This window comes from Neopsephotus bourkii, unplaced genomic scaffold (genome assembly GCF_033783945.1).
Source record: "Neopsephotus bourkii isolate Nb327-2 ecotype Australia unplaced genomic scaffold, CSIRO-AGI_Nbou_v1 NB_1060, whole genome shotgun sequence".
Classification (NCBI taxonomy): Eukaryota; Metazoa; Chordata; class Aves; order Psittaciformes; family Psittacidae; genus Neopsephotus; species Neopsephotus bourkii.
Genome location: NW_026901548.1, coordinates 3017840 through 3034178, shown reverse-complemented (window position 1 = coordinate 3034178; position 16339 = coordinate 3017840). Strand labels below are relative to the sequence as shown.

At 47.2% G+C, this 16339-nt stretch overlaps 2 long non-coding RNA genes across 2 annotated transcripts; both read left to right on the top strand.

Moving 5' to 3' along the window:
• The first annotated feature begins 274 nt into the window (after positions 1–274).
• Positions 275–6653, top strand: LOC133216737 (uncharacterized). Its single transcript, XR_009726711.1, has 3 exons — positions 275–657; positions 3828–3872; positions 6340–6653. It is a non-coding gene; the product is annotated as an uncharacterized LOC133216737 (long non-coding RNA).
• A 74-nt stretch (positions 6654–6727) lies between these two features.
• LOC133216736 (uncharacterized) lies at positions 6728–10348 on the top strand. The gene is made up of 3 exons (XR_009726710.1): positions 6728–6849; positions 7005–7987; positions 8469–10348. It is a non-coding gene; the product is annotated as an uncharacterized LOC133216736 (long non-coding RNA).
• Positions 10349–16339: the final 5991 nt, after the last annotated feature.

The window sequence follows — 16339 nt, the reverse complement described above, 5'->3', positions numbered from 1 at the left end:
ATGCTTAAGAAGAAAATCCTGTTAGGGGATTGCCTACATTTGTATAGCTTATAGTGTATTTATGTCTGTTATTCACTGTAAGTTGCCCACGACTCTAAGAGCTGGTTGCAAGTCTCTTGCTAAGAGGGAAAAGCCTTTGTGGGCAGAGGAGAGGGTGGCAGTGGTTGTCAGAGCTGTTCCCAGCAGCTGGGTGACAAATAGACCCACCACCCTGCTCAGCCCTTACCCAGGTTGGTCTGGACAGTCCTGACTCCGTTGTGCAATACAGGCACATTAGTGTGGTGGTGAATCATAAACAACTCCCAAAATGCATGTCTGGAGCCCGTCTGGTCTACTAGGCAGGACTGTTGAGGCTCTGTTAATGAGAGACATGAGACAGTGTGATGAGCTGGATCTCGCCCTTGGTGATTAGAAGTGACCTACCTCTTGCTGCTAGATGAAACAGCTCCATGTAATGGGCTATAACAAACCCTAACCGGTAATTTTCCAGTTGGGATGGGTCACCACTATGGCCACCTCCATTGGCTCTTATCATTTCTGCCACGGTTCCGTGCGTGTTTCGTTTGACCTGGGTATAATGAGCAAAGCAGACTAAAGTAGCTGCAGCCACAATCAACAATCATCTGCTGAAGCTGATGAATATGCCAAGACTGCAAAGTGGGTCTTCATTAGCTATTCACATGCTAAGAGCAGCCCTTATTTATTCTGCTTTCCTAGGTGAATCTATTTTTGACTGTCTTTTGTGCTTGTCTGGAGGGTGGGAGCCTGAACAGAGGGTATCACCACTGCCAGCTAAACAGATCATTGTCATGGAAAAATAGACTGTGACACCAAGTTGGCAGCAAGTTGAAAAGCAGAAACAATGTGGTGCTGTTTAGAGAAGGAAGGAATGATTTTCCCCAATGACACCTCTAGTAGGAGGCAGAACTTCACCGTTTATTTGCAGCTCAAATGAGGTATCGCAGCAGTAGCATCAACTGTGTTTCCAGCTTGTCTTTTCATTAACCTTTTTTTATTGCTGTAGCAGGGAATGCTGTTTCCAGGGAGGCTTTGCAGGGCCATCACTGGAGATGCAAGACCAGGGTGTCCCACCTGGATTCCCATGCGTGTGTGTTGCTATTGCAGCCAAATGGATGAGCCTGGTGCATGTAGATGGGCTTGCAATGAAGAAAGGGAATTTTATCTGTGTATGTATATATATAAATATATATACACACATATACAAGCCTTCTGAAGAGGGATTTTGGAGCAGCAGGTCATGGTAAGCTTTGCTTCAGAGGACCCTTTTGTCCCCCCAGCTTGGCTGTGTGACTCACATCCTGGGCATCCGGACAGGACAGTGCTGAACTCCTGCCAGCAGCAGTATTTCCTGAGAAAGGTGCCTTTTTCATCTGCACACCCCCTTTTCCACACTGGCCATCACTTAAACTTTCTCATGTAAGCTCTTCTTAAAAGTCACAGCCCTCACTGCGCAGGGGCCAGTTGGGTGCAAATGCCTCTTGCTCTCCTGGCCCCATCAGTCTGCAGTGAAGGCTGCCCTCTCCTGACTGAGCTCATGCCCACCAACCCTGGCCAACACTCAGCCTGGTCCCACCTGCATCAGGCACAGTCCAATGATGTCCCATTCCAGTGAACATAGACCTTATGCATCCCCTGAAGGTGCCTGATGCTGGATCCAACCTGCATGTGGGTGCTGCTTGAGAAACCACCCATAGCACTGCATTCCTTCTGCAGAAGATATCATAGAATAGCTTGGGTTGGAAAGGACTTTAAAGCTCATCCAGTTCCAGACCCCTGCCCCAGGCAGGGTCACCTTTCACTAGACCAGATTGATTGAAGTCCCATCCAACCTGGCCTTGAACACTGTCAGGGATGGAGCATTTCCATTTTACCTGACCTCCAAACCTGTGCAGCACCTACTTTTATAATCTGATAGTGTGGGAATGAGTACAGTGCTCATCTGAGTTATCTCCTTCCAGACGAGTCCATAGTGCTGCAGACTATGTGGGTGATGCCACGGCTAGCAGTGTGTTGTTCTGGAAAAGCCTTTTGTATGAGCAGTGATGCCAGCCAAGCACTTGCACCTCCAAGGTTTATGAACAGCTGACCTGTGAGAGATTACTTTTCCCTTGTGCTTTTGACATTATTTACTCAAAAGGGAGCATCATCTAACTTTCCAGGGAATACCACGACTCTTCAATCCGACATGGCAATATTAACCTGCTGTAAGTGTGCATCCATTCCGCATCTCGGGTCTTTGTACACTGGAGTGTGAATGGCAGCATCCTGAATTTGGGACACCAGGACCTCAGCCCCATGTTTCCCCATCAGTGACACCACTGTGGGGCTAGTCACCCCTAGTGATCTGCACCAGTTCCTCATGGGAAAATTGGGGTTTCTCGGGCTTTGAGCACCTTCAAGTTTTGCGGGAGAGGTGAAACCCTTCCCACGCAGCCCTGTGGGTCTGGCTGAAATAAAACCCAGCTTTACAGCTCAAAGTAACCCCATTTGCCCTGCTTCAGCCTCCCCGGGTCACCTCCTAGAAGAGGCCTTCGAGGCTGTTGCCCTGCTGAAATGTGAGGCTCTGCACACCATGCTCAGTGAGCACAGCCCCAGCTCCCGCTTCTGACCGCGCGTTTCCTGTGAGTCCCTAAACGTGTCTGTGCAATCCGCCTGTGCTGCTGGCACCTCCCCTCGCTATTTTGGGGGGCCTTTCCGGGAAGGCAGTGGGGTGTCTATGGGGCTTACATGTGGGGGGATGTGAGGAGCTATAAAGCTGTGTCTGTATTGAGCTGGAGTAGCAGGGAGGGTTATTTGAAGGTGAGAGGCTATTTGTTTGTGGGCAGATGTGGTTCTTGCTCTGCTCTATGGCTTTCTGCCTCCCATCCACCACGACTGATATAGAAGATGCTGTTTCGCTCAGGAAGTGCATGCTTTTAGGTACAGACTGTTTTACATGGGGTGTATTCCCTCCTTTCTCTCCCTCCTGGAGTAGGGGCCCCCCAAAACCTGATGGATGCAGAGAAGGACTCGGAGCCATCTTCCCATTTTGTTATGTTTCCCTTTGGATCAGGTTGGTGACATTCCCAGTCCCCAGAGTGCTGGGGAAGATGGGTTTAACTGAGCCCACAACGATACCCGCCTCCAAAAGCCTCAGAAAGCGCTTTCTTCTCGCCTGGACCACCTTTCCTTGTCTTACCACTAGATGGGAGAGTGAGACCGGGCTAAGTCTGCTCCGTCCTTATCCCGATAGGAATTCCGAGGGGAAACTCCCGCAGGTCATTGTGCAAATCATTCCACATCGGGAAGGGAAGGGGTAACCCCCAAAGTACCTCTTTATTACCTAACCCCAAAAGTGCGTGCTCTGGGGAGGCTGCCTGGTGCACCTCAATACTGGTGTCGCAGCAGTAGCCACTGTGCCCTCATGCATGAGGGATTCACTTACACAGATGCTAGATAGATTGTTGGGGTGAAATACTCAACTTTTCTCATACCCATCTGTCCTGGGCACAGAGAAGTGGGAAAAGCACTTGCAGTTCACTCCTCTCATCCACATCCCAGATCCCTCTTCCCAGGAAACCAGGTGAGATAAAGAGAACTTCATCATCTCATCCTTTCCTTCTACACCTTTTCTCCTATAGGATTCCTGTTTAAGGATGCCCCCATTAATACCATTCCAGATTGGAAGCTGGCTGGTGCAATGACTGCACATACAGGAGGAGAGTCCATGCCCTGGTCTGATGCTGCTCACCCCTGGATCTGCTGCAGGGAAGGAAGGGGAAGGCACACGACTCATTAATGTCTTATTTAATTTACTTTCACTGCAGCACTTCCCATCTCCTGAGGCTCTTCCCAAGGTTTTGCTGGAACGGGTATGTCTGGGAATTCTATGGTTGCTAAAGCATTTTCCTCAACCAAATCAGATTGCCCAGTTTGGCTTCTTTCAGTATTATAAGGTTTGGGGCTTTTAAAAATGAGCATCTCTTGTTCCTTCCTGAGATTTCACAGGGTCTGGAAGAAATCCCAGTTGCCAAATCCCCGTGTGACTTGTGTCAAAATATGCAATCCCTGTAACCTGGAAATGATCTTTTTTGGGGGGTTTTGCTGTTTGCCCAACCTTCCTAATTTGCCAGCTCTTTAGAGAAGTGACTCAACTGATTTGTTTAGTGGCTGGCACAGTTGGGCAATGAGAGGAAATCATTCTAATAACCTCCCTAACTGCAGTGTCCTTGATTTGCCTCTCTTGGGCTCTCCTGGCTTTGCCTCATCAGAAAATACGTGTCATTATCCTGTTAGAGAGAAATAGAAACCTCTTTAGAAGAGGAAGCTTGGTGTTGGGGATTTTTTTTTATGTTGTTACTGGACATAACTACTCCTATTTTCCATAAGAAACAACCACCCCACCCTGTGTGTGCTATGAGGCCACTGAATCACCAGTGCAAAGCACTGACCAGCTCATGCACATCACTGGGCAGGACCCAAAATCCCCTCCAAAGAAGAGAAGAGACGTGTTTCTTCAGCCGGTAGTTAGAGATGGACGATGGGGAAAAAAAAGGCATTCCAGAGCTGGCAGGTCCAGGGAATATTTGTCTGTGTAAATGGATCTTGTAGCTGCTGGGGAGAGTGGGGTGGGAGCATCTCCTATATTAGTGGGGCTGGGTTCACCCTGCTTTGTCCATGAGCTCTGGGATGTGTGGGGATGATAAAGCAGCCATAGGGTGTCTTATAGATGGTTAATAGTATGTCTGCTTCTGGCCATGGACACTCTTGGGAGCAGTTACTGCCCTTGGTCAACTGAGAATTAAGAGAATTAAAAACCAGAAGAAGCACTAACTGGGGACAGCAGCTAGAAAGCAACTGGTGGCATGGTGCACCCTAGTGATATCACAGGACCAGAGGGATGATGACACCACAGAGACTGACTTCTGGTCTCTGCCGACTGCAGGAGATGCTGCAGCTTGTCACTTCTAATGCCTTTCAGCACGCCAAGTGCAAAGTCAGGCCTGCTTCAGCAAGAAGCTGAACTGATTAAGTTTCTCTCTAATTATAACAAGGAAATGGCATATGCAAGTGTTGCTTTAGATAACAAACACATGGCAGCCACCAAATTAAAGCTGTGTCCTCTAAACCTCTCCAGTATGTGAGGCTGAGCCTTGAATTCTGGCTGCTGCGGGGCCAGGGGAAGAAAAAGAGAAAGGATTTGAGCATGGCCAAAGCTGTGGTCAGTGGGACTTGTTTCATGGGAACCCTGAGGGATGGTTAGGGCAGAGCCTGGTGTAACCCATGTGCATGGCATTTGCTGCACTAGTAGGCAGCTCCATCAGCAGTGTAAAAAGTGTGAAGTTTGAACTGACAAAGCATCCATGCAGGGACCAGGATGCAGCAGCAGACTAGCAGAACACAGGCTTGCTGAGATATGTCATGTTGCTGCAGGTTGCAACCAGAGTCCTTTGGTAGCCGGCTCGCAGCATCCCTATGAATCCTTGTGATGGTGATTAAAAGTAGCTCCACGAATCTGGAACTATATGTCTGGGTTTTCAAAATGAACCACAACAAGTGAGACCCAGACCTTATCTGAGACAGCAACACAATTGCACACATGATTTCTTCTCCATGTTTACAGGAGCAATATTTATCCAAAGTCTTTCTCTGCGGGAAGCATGTGATGTGCTTTGCAGTCACACCATAGCTTTGGTGCTATGAACAATTAAACAAATCAATGTCTGGAGCAATATTTTCTATGTTTGCAATCTCTGAGCTAATTATAGCCTGGAAAATCAATCGCTATCTGGAAATCTTTCCAATACAGCTAACTTATCATGCTGGAATATATTCTTCACAAACACATGCTGCTCATGACCATCTCCTGCATTATAAGGGCAGGTGATAGATCAATCAATATATGTTTGTCAATAAGCATCTGTACTTCATCACACTGCAATGGCAACGCTTATCAGAATCTGCAGGGGGGATTGGGCAGAGCAAATAGTGTGGTACATGAGACCTGGAGCAACATTTGTGCCAGCTTTTTAAGCCAAAGCAAAAAGAGTTGAAAGACTCAGTTCAATAGTGATCTTCAAAAATCATTATGATATAAAGTCAGGAAAAGTTCATGCCTTGTTATAATGTTACTTTTTTCATCAGGCTTTATTAAGGAAAAAATTAAAGTAAAACTTTGGTGGCTGAAAATAACCTCTTTCTGTAGTCTCCCAGCCAGAAAGAAGTGGTGTGAAATGATAGTTCAATTGCTTCAAAAGCTTCAAAAGCACACGTAAAGAGGAAGGGTGTTGCTCTGATCTGATCTCTTGCTGTACAAACATGCTGTGTTGACCATGGCAGCTCAGCTGGAGCCCAAGCCCAAACCCCTGTGAGGATGCTCTGCACTGCTTCCCATGCATGGCCCGTGCTGCAGGCATCTCATCTGGGATGCTGCCACCACGCTTGTTCCCTTCCTTGGTACGGGAGAGTTTGTGCTGCTGCTAAGGGAAGAGTAAATATTCCCATTGGACACAGAGCCAGAAGCACAGCCAGTGGATAAGAAGGGAAGACCACAATGCAGGTGATCTTCCCCACAGTCCCATTTGCACCGCTGCTTTGGTACAACAGAGCAATGAATTCTGAGCTGTCACAACATTTTGTATGTTTTTCTCTGATTATTCATTGCTCTTTTCTAATGTTGAGCAGAGGAAATGTGAGATTGGGGTACATCGGGGTACATCCCTGTACATGGGGTACAACTCTGCCAGTGCTCCCTACCCAGTGCAAGGGGTTCCTGCAGCTGCAAGCACAGCTCTCCGAGCTGGTGAACCTTGTCCTGGAGCAGAGCTTCAGCTCTAGCAACCCATGAAGGTAAGGTGCAGAGGATGCCTTGTTGGTCCCTACTAAATAACAGCCTAGCAGGTTAGTTGTGCTCAAAGAACTTAAATTTTGGAGCTTGGCATGACCCATGTAATGATTTGGATTGTAATTATTGTTATTATTGGTTACTGTTTGCATTTCTGCAGGACTCACACGTAACAGCTTAGGAGCTCCTGTTCATGGTGCGGGATACAGGCACAACGAAAGGAGTCCTGGAGTCTGACCCGGAGCATACACTCCCATGGTGTGGCTTTGCTAATCGGGGCTGCTTTCTGCCCAAGAGCAGCAGTTAACAAAATATTGTGCTTATTATCATCATCACAGCCAAATATTCCCTTTTAACCCCTAAGGCTGAAACAACCTCGGTGTTAACTCGGAGCTGCCAGGTGCCATGCACTGTTCAGGCTCTGCAGGAGCATACCTACAGCTCCTGCACTGAGCTCCCATTGTTTTCTCTTCGGATGATGCCATCTTGGGACTTTTCCATCCTTCTTGCCAATATAATGTTGTATTTCATTCAAATAAAACTTGATCGGAATACAAGAGATCACTTTCATTTCTATTTTAGGGAAGAAAGGCTGCAGCATCTGCGCATCACCTAATGGAAAAGACCTGAGAATAAAAGAGCTCAGGCCCTTTAGAAATCTTTCAGAGAGAAGATGTAGCTCTCCTTCATGTCCTTCAGAATTAACATATCTCACTTTGTACATGCTCAGCAGCAAGGTTCCTAAATTTGCTTCCCAATAACCCACAGATACAGCATCGCAGTGCTGTTGCTGGCTGGATTGTAAAGCAGGTGAGAACAGGATGGGCAGTGAGGGGTTGCTGCCTCTTGTGATGCTTTCCTGGCCACCAGCTATCAGCACCTTGGGGACATCTCAGACTAGAGGTTTGCATGGAGATTATTGGGTTTAGTAGCTGCCAGAGGATGTGTCACCCATTAATTTGTCTAATCCTTCCTTGAGCAGATACACTTTTCATTCTGCAGTGCCCTCTGGCAATGGTTGCCACTGTTTGACTCCTTTCATTCACAGGATCTTTCGCTCTCATGATAATAAATGCAGCTCACGGTGCTGAGCAGGATGGATTCTGATGCTCCAGTCTGCAAAACCAACAGGGGCTCACAGAGGTAGGACAGTACAAAGTCTGGTAAAAATCCCAAGGGGGATTTTCCAAAGTGCATTTCCCAGTGCAAGCCAGCACTAGTCGCTGCTCTTGAAAAATCCCTTCTTTATTACTTATCATAGTCATTCCTGTGGATGAATTTCTAGCTCAAATTAGAAGTATAATAAAACTCTAAAGAGTTTTGATTCTTCAATTATTCTATTATTTTTTAAGGGAAAAAATCCAGTTCTGCACTTCCTTCCCCGAGATTTATTGCTTGTTGTGCAACAGATGTGAATCAGGGAAGTATTTATAACATCAGTATTAGGAAATGATCATTCAGGCAGCAGAACTCTGTATTAGACATCATGCCTTTAAATAAATTGTTTATTTCTGTGCTAACCTCATCTTGTAAATACATGCGCACTTAACTGTATTAAAAATGTCAGTGTTCCCAGAACTAGATTTTACGTGATGAATATACAACTGTTCCCGTTCTTTCCTAGTCAGCATTGTGGATCCTGGAGAAACAAGGATCGTTTTATTTGATGGGCCTTAATAAGGTTTATTTCTGCACAGATTTAACCCAAAGATTGTCATGACCATCTCAGGTCCCATGTGGCTTACAGGATTGAACTTGAAGAAGCATCATTCAACAGCGGCTGGTGATGGAGTGATTCCAGGCCTGGGACTGCCTCCAGCCAACTGACTTCCCTTCTGTGGCACCAGATTTGCATTCATTAAACCCAGAGTTTTAATGATTTATGGAGATTAATACAAAAATAGCGGCCCAGAGGTTCTGATGCTCCCAAAGCTTCTGACAGAGGTACAACACATCATAAATCCATCCCCATGTGAAACACTGAATCAAAATCATTGTGGAAGAACTGCAAGTGTTAACATGAGCCGTAAAATCAGGGGTTTGGTCAAACTAAAAGGATCAGAGCCTCCTAAGCCTGAGGAGATAGAAACCCATGTAAAAACAATAATATAATTATTATAATGTTAATAATAATAATATGATTACCATTGTTAATTACAATCACTGCCCTGATAGTTCTCAGCTGTAATGATGGATGGGGCAGAGATGGCCCAGGATAGAGGTGGCCCCATCCTTTCAGAAACAACCTCTGTGCCACTACCAAACACCAGCCAAGCCAAAACCTCGGTGCTTTCCAGTTTGAAAGGGAAGCCACCAGCAGCATCAGCTGCTGACAGCTCTATATCCAGTCTGGCTGAGCTTGGCAGGTGAGGAAGCAAAAGGAGATGGTCTTGAGATGAGAGAGTGGCAGAGGTGAGGAAGATTGAGGCCAGAAGCTGTCAAGGAAAACTGATGTGCATCTCCAGCAGTGCAGGGGAGCGGGCTGTGTCTGTTCATCTCCCCCCCATCTCCCCTGGAGGTGCCTGTGGCTCACAGCAGGACAAGGACTACACTCTGGTGAGCACTTCTCCAATCCTTCTGCGATGCATTTCTCCCTTTCCTCCCATTGCACCCTTCTCTTCTGCAGGTTTGCAGAGCCAGGAGAGGAACTGAGTGAGGCTCAAATTTAGTTTGTGTCAAGCCCCCAGTTCCCTTATGCTTAGGTCCCTGCCACCCTGCCCATGTTCCCCTCTGTGCTCCCCAAACCTTGCCCATCATTCCACCCCCTGCCTCCCCCAGCTTTCATTGCATCATGCATGCTTCATGCCTTTCTATAGCTTTGGCAAATGAATGCAAATGAATTCCAGCTTCTCCTATCCCTTAAAATAGCTGCAAACATCCAGGATAAGCCTGGTCCTGGGAAGATGCTGGGTTCTGGAGGAGCCACTCCTGCAGCAAGGTGTGCATTGTCTCATGCTGAGCCCTGGAGGCTTTAAAACTGGAGTTTAAAACAGCCTTGCCCCTGGGACAGACTCCTTTCATTTACAAGTGAATCAGCAGGGATGGCAGGACTGATTTGCCATATGCTGCCCAGCATCTTCTAAAGATTTCTGTAGGAGATGATAGATTTCTTTCAGGTAACCACCATGTTTTCTTGCTGCACCTTCTCCCTTGACCACATTCTCAGTTAGTATTAGCTCATGCAAATCATAGGACAAGCTCCATATCTTTACATCTCCCTCACCCAAGAGGATGAGACAAAACAATCACCAAAACTGATGCAAAAGAATCACTGTGCACCTCTGAGGACAGCCTCACCAAAGGCAGGATGGGCCAAAATGTATTTGGAGAAGTGAGCATAACTGAGGAGGAGGGATGCATCACCCTGAAGCTGGACACATTGATGAATGCAGCTCGGTACGGTTGAACAGGAAATGTGGAGGGGGTTCCCAGCTCAGATGCTTCTGACACACTGCTTCACCTTTGCACGTTTGTTGTCCTTTCCACCCTGTTTATTTAAAACAGAAACACTGAAACAGGGCCTTACTCATCAGTGATGCTACAGCACCAGCCAAAATAATGCCCTAAACTTCAGCATACAGGAAAAGGTTCATCATAATAAAGTCACCTCAATACGTGTCCATGGAGCAAACACTTCTGCTTTTCCTGACCATAGGATGTCACAAACAGCTCCTATACTTAATTTAGCTTTTAAAACTTACTCAACAGCTCCCAGTTTAGCACAGTAAGTGAAAGCAAAACCTACCAGGAGCCTGTCCAACTGCAAAGGGCACAGCAAGGATGGGACAAAAAGGCAGCACCTTCCAGCAGCATCTTGGAGCCACAGCCTCGGATGCTCCTGCCCCTGCCCTTAGGTCCCTGTGGGTCCCTGAGCTCTGCAGCAGCTGTGCGAATGATGCAGCACCACTGGCTCTGCAGCAAGCAGAGATGAACACCGTGGGGCTTGGCTGGAGACCTCTGACCACATCTTTCCCTTCCTCACCACCTTGCACAGAGTTAGCTGGGGGTTTCCATCACCCAGGTTATCTCATGCATTTTGGCTAATGGAGAACCGATTGCAATTTAAAGAGCTAAGTATAAAGTGCCTGAATTATTTATCTTTGAACATGCAGAAACAGGCCAAATTCCCAACTGATGTGAAACAGCTCTTAAGAAATGCAAAGGGGAGCTGCATTGGAAGGCATGCAAGAGCTGCATGGGCAAACCTATGCACGTGTCATGCCTGGTATGTCCTGCCTAGGTGATTGATGCCCTTGGTGTGGAGTGCTCAGGTGTGGATGCTGATCCCCTGTTTAACCACACAAGGGCCCCACCAACCCCTGTGTCAGCCCAAACAGCAGAGAAAAAGGCCCAAACACATTAATGCAAATCCAAGGGGTTCGGTGCTTTTCCACACCACTCCCTCAGCTCTGCCTCTGCAATCATTAACCCAGCCGTGCCCGGCTGACAGCGCCTGGTGCTGTATTGCACCAATACAGATAGCACTGTGATAGATGTGGTTATGCCCCAGATAAAGTAATACCCGTGCATCTGCTCTCTGGCTTGTTCTTCCTTTTACACGAGGTCAACTCAGTGCAATGGCTGGAGGTAAAGAATAATTTCCCTGCCACAACAGCCACGGGTGCAGTTCCTTCCAGCACACTTTTCCCCTCTGTGTGTGCTAGAGGGATGTATCGCAGCATTTCTTCCTGCACATCTCAGGGATGCAGGGAGGCTGGGATACTCAGGGATGGGGCAGCCTGAGCCCTCCCTGGGGGTTGTGAGGCCCCAGGTGGGTGGTGGGACGGGAAATGGGGCAGGTTTGATAAGATGCACCTGACCATAAGCCGTATCCCACTTATGATTGCTCTGTCATCCATTTCCTTGCTGTTCCTTTCCTCCTTTACTCCCTGCCCAACAAGGGATGCTCTCCCTGCTCTTCCTCTTTCCCTTCCCATCTTTCCCCCCTTCCATCTGCCCCTCTCCCATCCCTCTTTCTCTGCCCGCGTAGCCCCCACTTTCGCTCTGCTCTCAGTTCCTCTCTCCCTATTGGCTGAGCCGCTGCCGGCATCCGCCCCTGATTGGAGAAAACTCCCGTCGGTCAGGGCGGGGGGATCCCTCCCCGCGGCTGGCGCAGGGGAGCGCGGTGGCGGCAGCCAGGACGGCAGCAGGTACCGGGGCAGGGATGGAGGGAGCGGGGTGGGCACGGTGGTGATGGGGGCTCCCCGGGTGATCCCCCCGACCTTACATAGACACACACACACACACACACGGCAGGAGCTACCGGGTGGTACCGCACGTGTCTGCGGGAGCGGTGCGGGTGAGCACCGAGGAAGCGGGGATGGGCACGGGTCATCCGCCGCTCCCCGCCGGGGGATGGAAAACCTCGGGATGGGGTTAGCGGCGGTTCTGGAGGGGGGCTTGGGGCTGGGGGAGGCAGCGGTCCTGCCCTGGGGTGTGCAGGTTGTTTTGTGGGACCGGTGGTTTGGTGAGAGGAGCTCGGGGAAAGCCTGTCCTGCGGCAAGGGAAGGGGTGGGGGGGAAGGCAAATAGCCCAGGTCACTGAGATTTTCCATTTGCGAGCTGCCTCCGGTGATGCTTCAAAACCGGTGTTGTTATCTTGTAACTGAAGCTCGTTACAACTGATTCACTGTGGTTTGTGATGGAGTTGTTTTTTTTTTTCCCTTTCCTTTTGTGAGAGCCTTGCCTTTCTATGGGAAATTGAAAAGATGCAAAGAAAAGGGAGAAAATGAGGAAAGTGGAGAAAATAGCTAAAGAAAAGCTAAGGAAATAATAATAATGTTGATAAAGTAAAGGTGAGGAAATAAAAATACGTGGCATGGCAAATTGGTCCTTATAGCAAGTAAAAAGTATGTTATTTATAAAACAATTTGGTTTCAAGAGGGTTGTAAGAAAAGTTAGAGAAGGAAGTGGCAGACAGCATGCTGAGCTGAAATTGGAGCACTTCCATCGCCTGACCTATATTACTTTATGAACCTATTTGTTCAGATGATACAAAGCAAAAGCCTTGTTATAATAAAACCTTGGGTTTCAATTCTGAGAGCTCAGAAGGCACAAGTGGGCGTTAATCGCACGAGTTGTTGCATTAGTGTTTTAGTGCTGTTTTATAGGTTGGTTTTATCAGGCAACACGCTACAAGCATGGTGTTACTCCAGTCTGGCACCTCCTCTTTTGATTTCTGGGCTCTTAGTTTCTATAGTGCTGCTTGGTTGTAAAAATACCCTAAAATAGTATTTGATGGGGGGGGGTGAAGAACACGAAAGAGATCTTTAGAGAAGCATGCCTTGGGTGGCTTTAAACACAAGAAGAACGAGAAAGGATGAAACAGCGGGGAGAGAGGGTTAGTCAAATAATGAAAGGGGAGGAGGGGGAAATAGTTATTTATATGCAAAGAGCTTGTGGAGTACCAGAGATGATCGGAAACTGAAGCAGCAGCATGAGGGACAGACCACAGCCACCTGCCCTGCCACTGCTAACGTACTGGGGTGTGAGGAGCGTGTCCAGGCGTGACAGCCTTGTCTGTAGCCCTGTGCAACAGCCACTCCTCTTGTATTGCCTTAATCCACCCTGCACGTGGGGCAAACCCACAAAGTGACGGTGGCAAAAGCATTATGTGTGACCCAGGGATGACAGATGAGACTGGAAGCAGCAGTTCCTATGGGGGTTGGACACTCCTGGCCAGCGGAACCAGGAACTACTGAGCAAGTACTTACTAGAAATCTTTACAGAGCTCAGAGGTTTGTAGGTGAGGGGGAAATGGGATCAGCCACTAACAAAAGAAATATCCATTGGCTTAGGGAGATCAGTATCCAGCTGCTCAGTGCCCCACGATTTCTGGTTGCAAGCTCCTTGAGGCGGCTTTAATCTTTTTGTGTGTGTCTTTACAGCATGGAGCAGGCTGGGGGGGGACCCTGCTCTGATCTGGGACTTCGCACCCAGTAAAATAGCACAAAAGTGAATCATGGCTCTGCTTGCTGCAGCTTATTTTGCTCAGTCAACCCCATCACTGAGCACTGTTTTGCTTTCCTTTATTTTAACTCAGTGTATCAAGCACAGAAACCTGCATTTGCCTATGGGCTTGCTCACAGCCTACAGGTGAAGGTGCTCGTATGCCAGATGACCAAATATTCTGCTTTATCATTTGGGTTTCTTGTCGTCTTCACCTGGTTCCTTGAGCTGCTGCCTGTAAGTTGATTATTCTGAGCCATTTGCGTCTTTCAGGATCCCATTAAGGCAACAGTGACCGGTGGAAAAGCTTTGTAAGACTCTGCAACCACTTAGCAGAGCTGATGGATTGTTGATGGTGGCTTAGTGAGATGCTGAGTATGATTTTGTGGGGGAGAGGCTCCCCCTTGGATTTTTAGGCTTAAGAAACAGAGGTCATCACATTATAGCAACCTGTTGGAGTTGTTAACCATGCACAGGCTGTTTTGGATTAAATAGATTGGTGTTTTGGTCTGGATTTCAATGGCCAGAATGTTCCCCAGCTACCCCAGCCCTCTCTAGCAGCAGGATCTGTAGATGCAAGAGCTGCTCCCATCCTGGAGTCGCCCTTTTTTCCCTTTTCAAAACCAATCTATGGCAAACCCCCCCAGTGATATAATTACTTTTGTTCCGTCTTGCCCTTGGGTGACCTCCCGGCGTACCAGCAGTGATGCTGAAGTGGAGGAGTTGAGAACAAAGAGTTTCTACAAACACTTTGTGGGAGAAATGCTCTGAGAGAGGTCAAGGACTTTGCTTTATGAATCCCAAACAAAAGCATTTATCCTGCTTGGGTAGCTGTGATGGGTGATTGTAGACAAGTACTCAGGGCTGCTAACTTTAATAGATTTTGAGTCAGGCCTCTTGTTAGTACAGCAGAGAGCATGAGGTGAGGCAGTGAAGTGTTTAATATTAACAGAGCAATGTTGTTCTAACCTTAAATCTCAATTCAGGCAGAAATACCCTAAGTCTGGGGTGCTACCATGTTGCTGCTGTCAAAAATGTCCTTCCACTTCTAGACTGTAAATGAGCTTGAGCAACAGGAATATGGTGGTGGTAGGAAACACTCTTTATCCTTGTTTGCTTCATTCAGCAAGGTGCTGAGGCTTTCCAGCACTTTCTGGAATTCCTGGAGCCGTGAAGACACAAGTCCAGTTTTTTTCTCTTGTTCTATTCTACTCACATATAGTTACACTAAAACTGGATTTGATTCCTACTGATGGAGAAGGTGTTTGCTGAACGGCACTGATGATCTTCAGCCATTTGAATTCTCCGAGCTCAGACTGGTTCCATCAAAAAAGAAAGTGCTGACAAGCTTTGTATAACCATCATCCAGTGGTCTGAGGGGTTAGGGAGTTGGTTTCATGTTGGGAAAGCAAGGCCAAACACTTTGGAGTTCTTCCAAAAAATACTATTGACTTTGCAATGTTCTGGCTGAAAAAATCCAAGAAAAAGTACTTTTTGGCATTTTTATAACTATGACTTCATATTTGTCCATTGAAGTGTTTGGGTGTGCTAGGAAATGGGAGGACTTTTTTCTAGATAGCATTAAGAGAGGGGGAAACCCCCCCCCCACATTTAGATTCTAGAGTTCTGATAAATGATACCAGCCCATGACACAGAAATAAGAAGTCCCCAAAACATGGGCTCTTTTGGGTTTTCCTTCATAGCTTTTCCTTGGATAACCGCATCAATCTTTTTAGCTTACCAGAGCCCAAATAAACCAGGTTTGAAACTTGAATTTAAGTTCTCTATTGTTTTAAAAGCCTCATAGCAAACAGAAGCTCAGCCCTTGTCCCAGAGCAGCTGCAAGGCTGCTCTACCTTGTCTTGCCTGGAAGTGCTTGCTAATGCCTTCCCTCTATGACCGATCTGATCCTGTGCTGCTTCAGCTTTATCAAGGCCAGGGCAAATGCCACTGAGCTTTATGTTAGCATAAGAATTGCACCCCAAAAAGGGATTTCCTCACAGTGCTTTCAAAGCAACTTTAGGGTTGTATTAGTATTGCCAGAGTGGATTCAGTTCAGTCTCAGGGAAGCTTTAAATCCTTAAAGCTGGGATGTGGGTCTTGGTTATAGCAGACTCAGCCTTTCTGGAGTCCTCCTATAACCCTGATGAACCCACGATACCTTTAGTGTTGTATATTTTCCTCTTATTTAAATACTCTTTTCAAGGTTTTCGACTAAAGTTGTTGAAGAAACTGAACTGAAAGGAGTGAAAAGTGGATCCCTAGCCTGTGGTACACTGGTTTTCTGTCTCCAGTGTTCCTGTTTTAAAGTAACTTAAAATACTGCCTTTTTTTCCCTCAAGAGGCAATAAATGGGCTTCCTTGCTTATTGCCACGAACCAGCCAATCTCTATTCCTTTGAATTACCTCTCACTTTCTGTGAGCAATCTCGGAAACCCCACTTGAATGTCTTCTGTGAGCAAACACAGCACGGGTAAGCTGCAATGGCAGGATCAGGCCCATCATTCCTCAGGGAACACTGAGCAAAACCCAGTCCTCTGTGATCTCG